Source organism: Gigantopelta aegis, chromosome 14 (genome assembly GCF_016097555.1).
Source record: "Gigantopelta aegis isolate Gae_Host chromosome 14, Gae_host_genome, whole genome shotgun sequence".
Lineage (NCBI taxonomy): Eukaryota > Metazoa > Mollusca > Gastropoda > Neomphalida > Peltospiridae > Gigantopelta > Gigantopelta aegis.
Window position 1 is genome coordinate 59,726,341 of NC_054712.1, and position 9,009 is coordinate 59,735,349.

Genomic DNA, 9,009 nt, shown 5'->3' on the forward strand with positions numbered 1-9,009 from the left:
TCACTTATATATGCAGGTGTCAGATTGTCCAACGCCTTATATACTAATGTACCCGTATGGTATGTGCATTTATAATCAATAAGCAACCACTGTAATTCCTTAAAAAGATATGCTGAAGGAGTTAGCAGTGGTTTATCAATGATTAGCCTTCTTTTTTTTTTCTTTCTTTTTTTAATAGCTTTATTAATCTGTCAACATATGTTTTATTGCAACGACCCCATGTTATTGACCCATAATCAAATATGGGAAGGATATGTGCATTATAGAATAGATATTTTTATTCTGGGGTGAGAAATTTGCTAATTCGTCTCAAAAGAGCCAGTTTAGATGAAACTTGTGAACAAATGTGATCAACGTGTGTGTTCCAGCTAAGATTTTGATGAACACAGAGTCATAAATGTTTTAGGCAATGAGCAGGTGATATAGGGTTATTATTAATACTTGGTTGCAACTGACCAGCTTGGCCTAATTTTTGCTGTGTATCAAATTACCAATTAACATACATGTAGTTTGAGATGGGTTTATAGACATTATTATTGATGCACCAAGAGTTTACGGCATCTAAGATTGTTTGAAACATAGCCTCTATTACAGATAAATGTCTACTGTGTGTAATGTCGTGTCATCTGCATACATATCTACACTGACATTTTGGGAAGATAATGGAAGATCATTTATAAACATAAGAAATAAAATAGGTCGAAGAATAGAGCCTTGAGGCACACCAGATACTATACCTAATTCTTTGGAGCTAATATTGTTAATTCGTATAAGCAGTTTTCTGGGGGGTTTTAATACGACTTAAAGGCATACTGTCACGCATTTAAGGACCTTATTTCTCTAAAAATGGATAATAAATAAAAATTACATTAATCGTTGGAAACCAAATCTAGCTATCACATCACCTTTACTGAACCATGATGGAGTGAAATCCATGTCATCCCTCTGGACAATTTTAGTTTTTGAAATATGGACCATTGCCATAATTCAATTATTTTTACAAAATGTTATTAATAAATGGAGTATGGTGGTTATGAAGATGGTTGAATAAAGTACATTTAGGGACAAATCAAATTATTTTTGTTCAGGTAATAATTTGTTAGACCATTAAATAGGTCAGTGATCTGTGACAGTATGCCTTTAAACCATTCAACTGTATTCGGGTTAGGTTTTTGTAGCAAGATTTGATGATCCACCAAGTCAAGTGCTTTGCTCAAATCTAGAAATACAGAGCCAATCATGTTTTCTTTATCTAGCTGTTCTAATCACTGGTCTATTAAAGATGTTAGTGCTGTCTGATACGAGTGTTTGTCTCTAAAACCTGACTGAGCATTGTATAGTAGTTCATATTTATAAAGATAATCTTTTAATTGTTTTGAGACATGTTTTTCAAATATTTTAGAAATTGTGGGTAAAATAGATATATGTCTGTAATTATTAGGGTCTTCTTTACATCCACCTTTGTGACATGGCATTACTATTGATGTCTTCAGCTTCTGTGGAAAGGTACACGTATCAATACCAATAATGTATGCTACCGAGGGGGCTATATACTGTAGATCCTGAAATTAATGCGATCATAATATTAATGCAGAAAATGCGAGTTTGTGTTATTCGCAATAATAATATTACGCATTTATTTCTGTGTTTTGTATATGTGTCCCACATTATTAAAACAAAAACAAATATTAAAATTCTAATATATTTATAAAACACAACTGGAAAAGAGCAAGTTATGTGTCACACGCTATTAAAACAAACAACATATAAAGTGCTAATACATTTATAAAACAACTGGAGCACAGTTCATCGTAGACAAGACAGACTAATTGTCCAATAGTCCAGCAAGATGCCAGCCACGTGTGACGATTGCAGATTCTTTGGCCACCCTGTCAAAAGCCGCCAGAACAGAACAGAACTTAATTATGCTCAGGCTGTTACACAACGGCATATGAGGAACATGATATATAAACGGCAGGGCCGTAGCTAGCGGGGGGGGGGGGGGGGGGCGAAAAAAGTCCGGAAAGCATTATAGAAAGTTAAAGAAAATTCTCTTCTTAACTGTTTAAGGAGTTTTAGACTATTAACTACTCAGTTGCCCCCCCCCCCCCCCCCCCCCCAACAAAAAATCCTAGCTACGGCCATGAACTGTAGTGACAAGATAGGGTTTACAGGAGTGAGTAGTACAATGGTATTAATACAAATGCAATAAAATAATAGAGACAACAGTATAATACAAATACAATAGAATAATAAAGGCAATAATAAAATACAATTAGAATTAAGTAATGTAATGTTACATTATTATAATTAATATCAACATGTGCTAATCAGACGCGCACACATATATATGTATACTTGGGTAGTGAAAGACACTGTAAATAATTATAGGCCAGTGTTCTTTTAGGGTTTACTGCATTTATCAATAATTTCTTTTATTAATTTACATAATTTCTTGAGAACACCTATTTTGCTATTCGTACTTGGTTTATTATAATAAAATGTTTTAAGCAAATGTTTACGGGACTTAGTAAAATAAGTACATGTGAATAAATAGTGAAATTCGTCTCCAATGTCATTATTGTTACATAATGTGCACGTTCGATCTTCTACTGGGGTGTTGTTCCAGCGTCCTATTTCGATTGGTAAGTAGTGGTTAGATGTTCTAAATTTGAAAAATATAGCCCAAAATGTTTGTGGTAATATAATAAGATATTTTTCTAATCTAAGGTTTTCTTTAAATATAGTGTACGTTTTACCTCTTGGTGATAAAGCTATGTTACTATTCCATTGTTGTAAATACTGGTCGTTTTATCTTAATTTTACTTGCTTAAGAAGTATTTTTATGGATGAAAAGTTCCGTGACATCCAAATATTTGTCATGCCTAGCTGGTTAAATATATCTTCGACCATTTTTATCCATTTATAACTATATATATTAATAGAAGAGTCGTGTAACATTAATTCATGCAGTAAAAACGATGATTTTGTTTGTTTACCAGATACGATACGGGCCCAAAAACTTATAATTCTTTGTTGAATAATTACTTTAAGGGGTCTTCTTCTTAGTTCTCCATATAACATGAACAGCGGGGTGCCTTTTTTTACTAGTAAGATATGTCTTAAGAATGTTATATGAATATTTTCAATATCGATGTTTTCGTAACCCCATATTTCGCATCCGTATAAGAGAATTGGAAGTACAATGGAGTCAAATAGTTTTAATTTGCATTCTACTGAAAAGTTATTGTCTTTAGATTTACTAGTAGACAGAACAAACTACATTGCTTTTGTTGTCTTTTGAGGTAACTGTTTTTTTGCTTGTATTAAACTCATTTAGTTTGGTAAAAGTAAGACCTAGATATTTATATTCTTTTACGTTTTTAAGCACATCATTTCCAAGTGTAAAAACTTTTTTGTAATCATTACTGGTGCTATTGAAAATTATTATTTTAGTTTTACTTACATTTACTTTGAGTTTCCATTTATTGCAATATTGTGACAATACATTTAGAGATTGTTGTAAGTCAGAGGCGTTTGATGCGAGAAGCGCAGTATCATCAGCATATAATAAACATAAAAAGTAAAGAGCGGTTTCATAGATCGTTTCATCTCTATCCAGGGATACCCCAGTACAATTTTGGCTTTTTAAGTAATTATCTAGATCATTTAGATAAAGGGAAAACAGGACAGGCGACAAATTTTCTCCTTGTCGGACACCGATTTTGCATGGAAATAGGTCTGAGGTTTCGTTTTTTGTACAAATACCTGACTTTATTCCTTGATACATTAGATAAATTATTTTAAAGAATTTTTCATTTATATTATTTTCTAACAATTTCTGCCAGAGGCAATTTCTAGAAATTAGATCATGAGCTTTTTGGAAATCTACAAAAGCACAAAATAAAAATGTTTTCTTGGCTTTAAAATTTCGATCAGAGAATGTATATTAAATAGATGGTCGGTAGTAGAGTAGCCTTTTCGGAAAGCAGTCTGAGATTCATTCAATATATTATTTTCTTCAATAAAAACATTTAATCGGTTATCCCGCACAGACGAGTTTTAGCAGGCTAATATTGTGGTTGATCGTTTCTTTGTCTTTACTGTTCAAGTTCCCTACAACTTTGTTGGCATACAGTTGTAATGGTACATGTATTCTAATGTGTTGCCAGATGTAGGTAACTATACACGTTACGTAAATAATTGCCGAAAAAAACATGTTATCTATTTTGATAGGTTTACATGTGCACATGCCAAATGTGTTTATCAATCAATCGTTAAAATTCAAAGTATTTTAGGCCTATGGCCCATAGTACAGTCAGTGTATTACATTTCAGTGTATAATGCACAGGTATAAAAATATAAAACAGAAACATAAAATATCCCCATACAAAATGCATATTTTCTGTTTATTTAGCAAAGCTGACAACGTATGTCATTTTCTTATTATTGCTATTTTTATTCTAAATATTAAAAACACCTCTAAAGTCTACTGGTCATAAATAACTTATTGACGCCTTCTCAATAAATAGCCAGTAGATAAGTGTGCCAAATGGTACTACATGGTGTACATCCCGTGGCAAGGACAACTGCTTCTAGACCCCTTTTCATTGTAATAGTATTCCATTCACGTAGTGCTTAATTCATTTCCTGTTGTAAACAATGACACCAGTATTGAACGATTCCAAATCTGTTCAGGTTTTTTGCAGGTTGACAGTATCTACATAGAAGACTGTTTTGCCAGAATATATTTCCCTTGCTGTTTGGCGCATAGAACATCCCTGTACTGGGCAGTCATAACATACTGGATGCACAGCGCGTGCGTGAAATACAGCTAAAAAAATAATTAAAAAATCGAATACATTAGTTTCATTGAGAGCGTCTAGACTGGAAGCGTGTGATGCGTGCGTCTGCAAAACGCAGGCGGTCAGTCGCAATGAAATAATCGTACATGGCGCGTCTGCAAAACGCAGGCGGTCAGCCGCAATGAAATAATCGTATATGGTGTATATACCCAAAACGCAGGCGGCCAGCCGCAATGAAATAATCGTATATGGTGTATCTGCCCAAAACCAGGCGGCAGACACAATGAAATAATCGTATATGGTGTATCTGCCCAAAACACGCGGCAGACGCAATGAAATAATCGTATATGGTGTATCTGCCCAAAACACGCGGCAGACGCAATGAAATAATCGTATATGGTGTATATACCCAAAACGTAGGCGGTCAGCCGTAATAAAATAATCGTAGCCTATATATGGTGTATATACCCAAAACGCAGGCGGCAGACGCAATGAAATTATCGTATATGGTGTATCTGCCCAAAACGCAGGCGGCAGACGCAATGAAATAATCGTAAATGATGTATATACCCAAAACGCAGGCGGCAGCCACAATGAAATAATCGTATATGGTGTATCTACCCAAAACGCAGGCGGCAGACGCAATGAAATAATCGTATATGGTGTATATCCCCAAAACGCAGGGGGCAGACACAATGAAATAATCGTATATGGTGTATATATCCAAAACGCAGGCGGCAGACGCAATGAAATAATCGTATATGGTGTATATACCCAAAACGCAGGCGGTCAAACGTAATGAAATAATCGTATATGGTGTATCTGCCCAAAATGCAGGCGGTCAGACGCAGTGAAATAATCGTATATGGTGTATCTGCCCAAAACGCAGGCGGTCAGACGCAATAAAATAATCGTATATGGTGTATATACCCAAAACGCAGGCGGCAGACGCAATGAAATAATCGTATATGGTGTATATACCCAAAACGCAGGCGGCAGACGCAACAGTGGAACCGCACGCACGCGCCGCATCCAGTCTATATGAGCCGTACACGTCACAACACATTTATTTGTTGCTCTTCAAATTCAATCGGATTTTCACATTCATGCTTTTTAAATTCAATACATAGCAAGCCCATTTGATCACAATGTCGAATTTTTTATATGTTTAAATCATTATCTGGAATGCCTGAAAGACAATATAAACTTGTTGGTGGAATATAACAAGCTGTTAGTTTGTACCTCCATGGATGTAATTACAATTGATACTGAAAAGGTTTGTATTGATAAACGACACCACTAGAGCACATTGATTAAAACCTGACTGAAAGGCTATCTTGTTATATGTAGACATCTTTTAAATGTGCAGATGTTAAATATTGGCAGATAATGTACACCAGGTGTATACATTTCGCCATTGTTGAGGAGCTTTACCGACGGCACAAAAGTGCCATCGGTGATGCTCTCTACCTACGGCAATTTATATCTCAACGACGGCAATTGCCGTCGGTGCCGCCTTTAAGTTCGAGCCCTGTAGCAGCAAGGGATCTTTTATATGCACTTTCACACAAACAAGACAGCACATACCACGGCCTTTGATATACCAGTTGTGGCGCATTTGTTGGAACGGGAAAAACTAGATCAGATATTTGGTCTACGAAGAGGATTCGATTGTTCGACCCAAACACCATAGGCTAGCACTTTAACGACTGAGCTCCCACCAAAGAGACATTTTAATCCCACCAAAGATTAAAAAAGGATTAACTGACAGCTAATACAGCTGTTTTAAAAGAGACGTTAAATGTCCGAGGGGCGGGATGTAGCCCAGTGGTATAGCGCTCGCTTGACGTGCGGCCGGTTTAGGATCGCTCCTCGTGGATGGGCCCATTGGACTATTTCTCGTTCCAACCAATGCACTAAGGCTGGTATATCAAATGCCATGGTATGTGCTATCTTGTCTGTGAGATGGTGCATATGAAAGTTCCATTGCTAATAGTGGAAAAATTAAGCAGGTTTCCTCTCTAAGAAAAAAAGTTTGTTTTGTTTAACGACACCACTGGAGCTATTGGATGTCAAACATTTGGTAATTATGACCGTAGTCATCAGAGGAAAGCCGCTACATTTTTCCTAATGCAGCAAGGGATCTTTTATATGCACTTTCCCACAGACCGGAAAGCACATACCACGGCCTTTGTCCAGTTGTGGTGCACTGGTTAGAACAAGGAAAAACCCAATCAGTTGAATGGATCCACCGAGGTGGTTCGATCCTGCAACGCAAGCACCTCAAGCGAGCACAAAACCGACTGAGCTAAATCCCGCCCCTCCTCTCTAAGACTATATGTTAAAATTACCAAATGTTTGACATTCAGTAGCCGATGATCAATAAATAAATGTGCTCTAGTGGTGTCGTTAAACAAAACAAACTTAAATGTCCGACGGGAAAAGGCCCGTACAAATCAATTAAGCAGACAGAATGTTAATTGTGTTCTTGATGCCAACATCACTGGGCATCCAACGAAATATAATATCCTTTTATAACAGCGAAATGTAATACTAAAATTATATGGAATATTACCATAATAAACCATAAATGCATAATATGCAATTAATGCATGTTTTTGGCATTTTAAACGCCGTAGCATACAGTTGCCCCCCACCCCACCCCCACCCCACCCCCACCCACACACACACGCTTGAGGTCGAAAGCGTAGATGTAGTTTTTACCTTCTCTAAATAAATAAATAAATATCCTGCTTGAGACTGCTGCCCCCTCACTAAAGATTGTGGCCCCCTCCACACTACTATGGGCATGTGTAACCTCTCCGCGTGAATACTGTTGGTGTATTTTTAAACGCTGCACTACCTTCGAAAAATCTTGCGCACACCCTGGATGCAATACAATTAATAAACTCATTCTCCCATTTAGATCCGCACCTGTTAAAATATAAATAATTAAAAAGCACAAAAATAAACACAGTTTATAATGTTATTAGAAACTAAAATTATACAATCGTGACCAATATTTAATGTTGGTCGATATTTAAATTCGTCTGGCATGGCTAAGTAACACGCGATGGCCATTAAATGCGGAACAAACAGAGAGTAAAAGATTCCTCGGATTCTCCAACGTAACAAATTACAAAATAAAAAATATATATAACAAAATTTAGGGGGAGGGGGGCGGCGGGCCTTTGTGGCCCCTTAGATCCGCCACTGAATTAATGCATGTTGGCATGTACTTTTATTTAACGTAAGATGCCCATAGAAAGCTAGAAAGCGGGGGGGGGGGGGGGGGCTTGGGTGTTGTTTCCCCCAATGGCGGGCGGGGGGGGGGGGGTGGACGATGCCAATGAGCCCCCGAATAAAACTTTTTTAACTGTTAAATTTCTATAAAATCATACATACATACATACATAGTATGGGTTACACCCCCCAATATGGGTTGCCCTCCGTCCACTTGAGGTCGAAAATGTACGGGTTTATTCGTCCTACTCTTCATAAATAAAGATAAAAATGAGGCTTGTGCCCCTACTAGAGACTATGGCTCTCTTATTAGAGGTCGTCTCCCCTCTAAATATCATTTTTATTGGCCCGTGAATATTGTTGGTGTATTTTTAAACGTTGTACTGCCTCGGTAAAATATTGCACCCCTTCCTGGGTACACTACATTTAATAAACTCATTACTCCCAGCCCCTTTTCAAACATGGATCCGCCACTAGGTTCCGCACCAATCCCACCCTTTGGATCCGCGCTTGTAAATATAAACAATAAAACCCCATTAAATACAGTTTATAATGTTATTAAAACCTAAAATAATACATTCGTGACCAATATTTAACGTTGGTCGGTATTACAATTCGGCTAATATGTCTAATTAACTTTAATAATAACACGCGATGGTCATTAAGTGTAGAACAATGTATCATATTATTTCTTAAAATACATTGTAGTTACACGGTAATTAAAATATACACATTGTCAATACATCATAAAAAAAAAGAGTATAATATGAAAAATTTAAATGATTTCAACCAACGCACACCTTTTATTTGTCTAGCCTACGTAACAAACGTACGTTACTACGTATGGTTAATACACATGATATAGCGCCCGTACGATTATTTATATATATATATATATATATATCAGCCAGCGACGTCATTAGTTTATCACGTGACCTTGGTCTAGCAGTGAGGGGAAAAC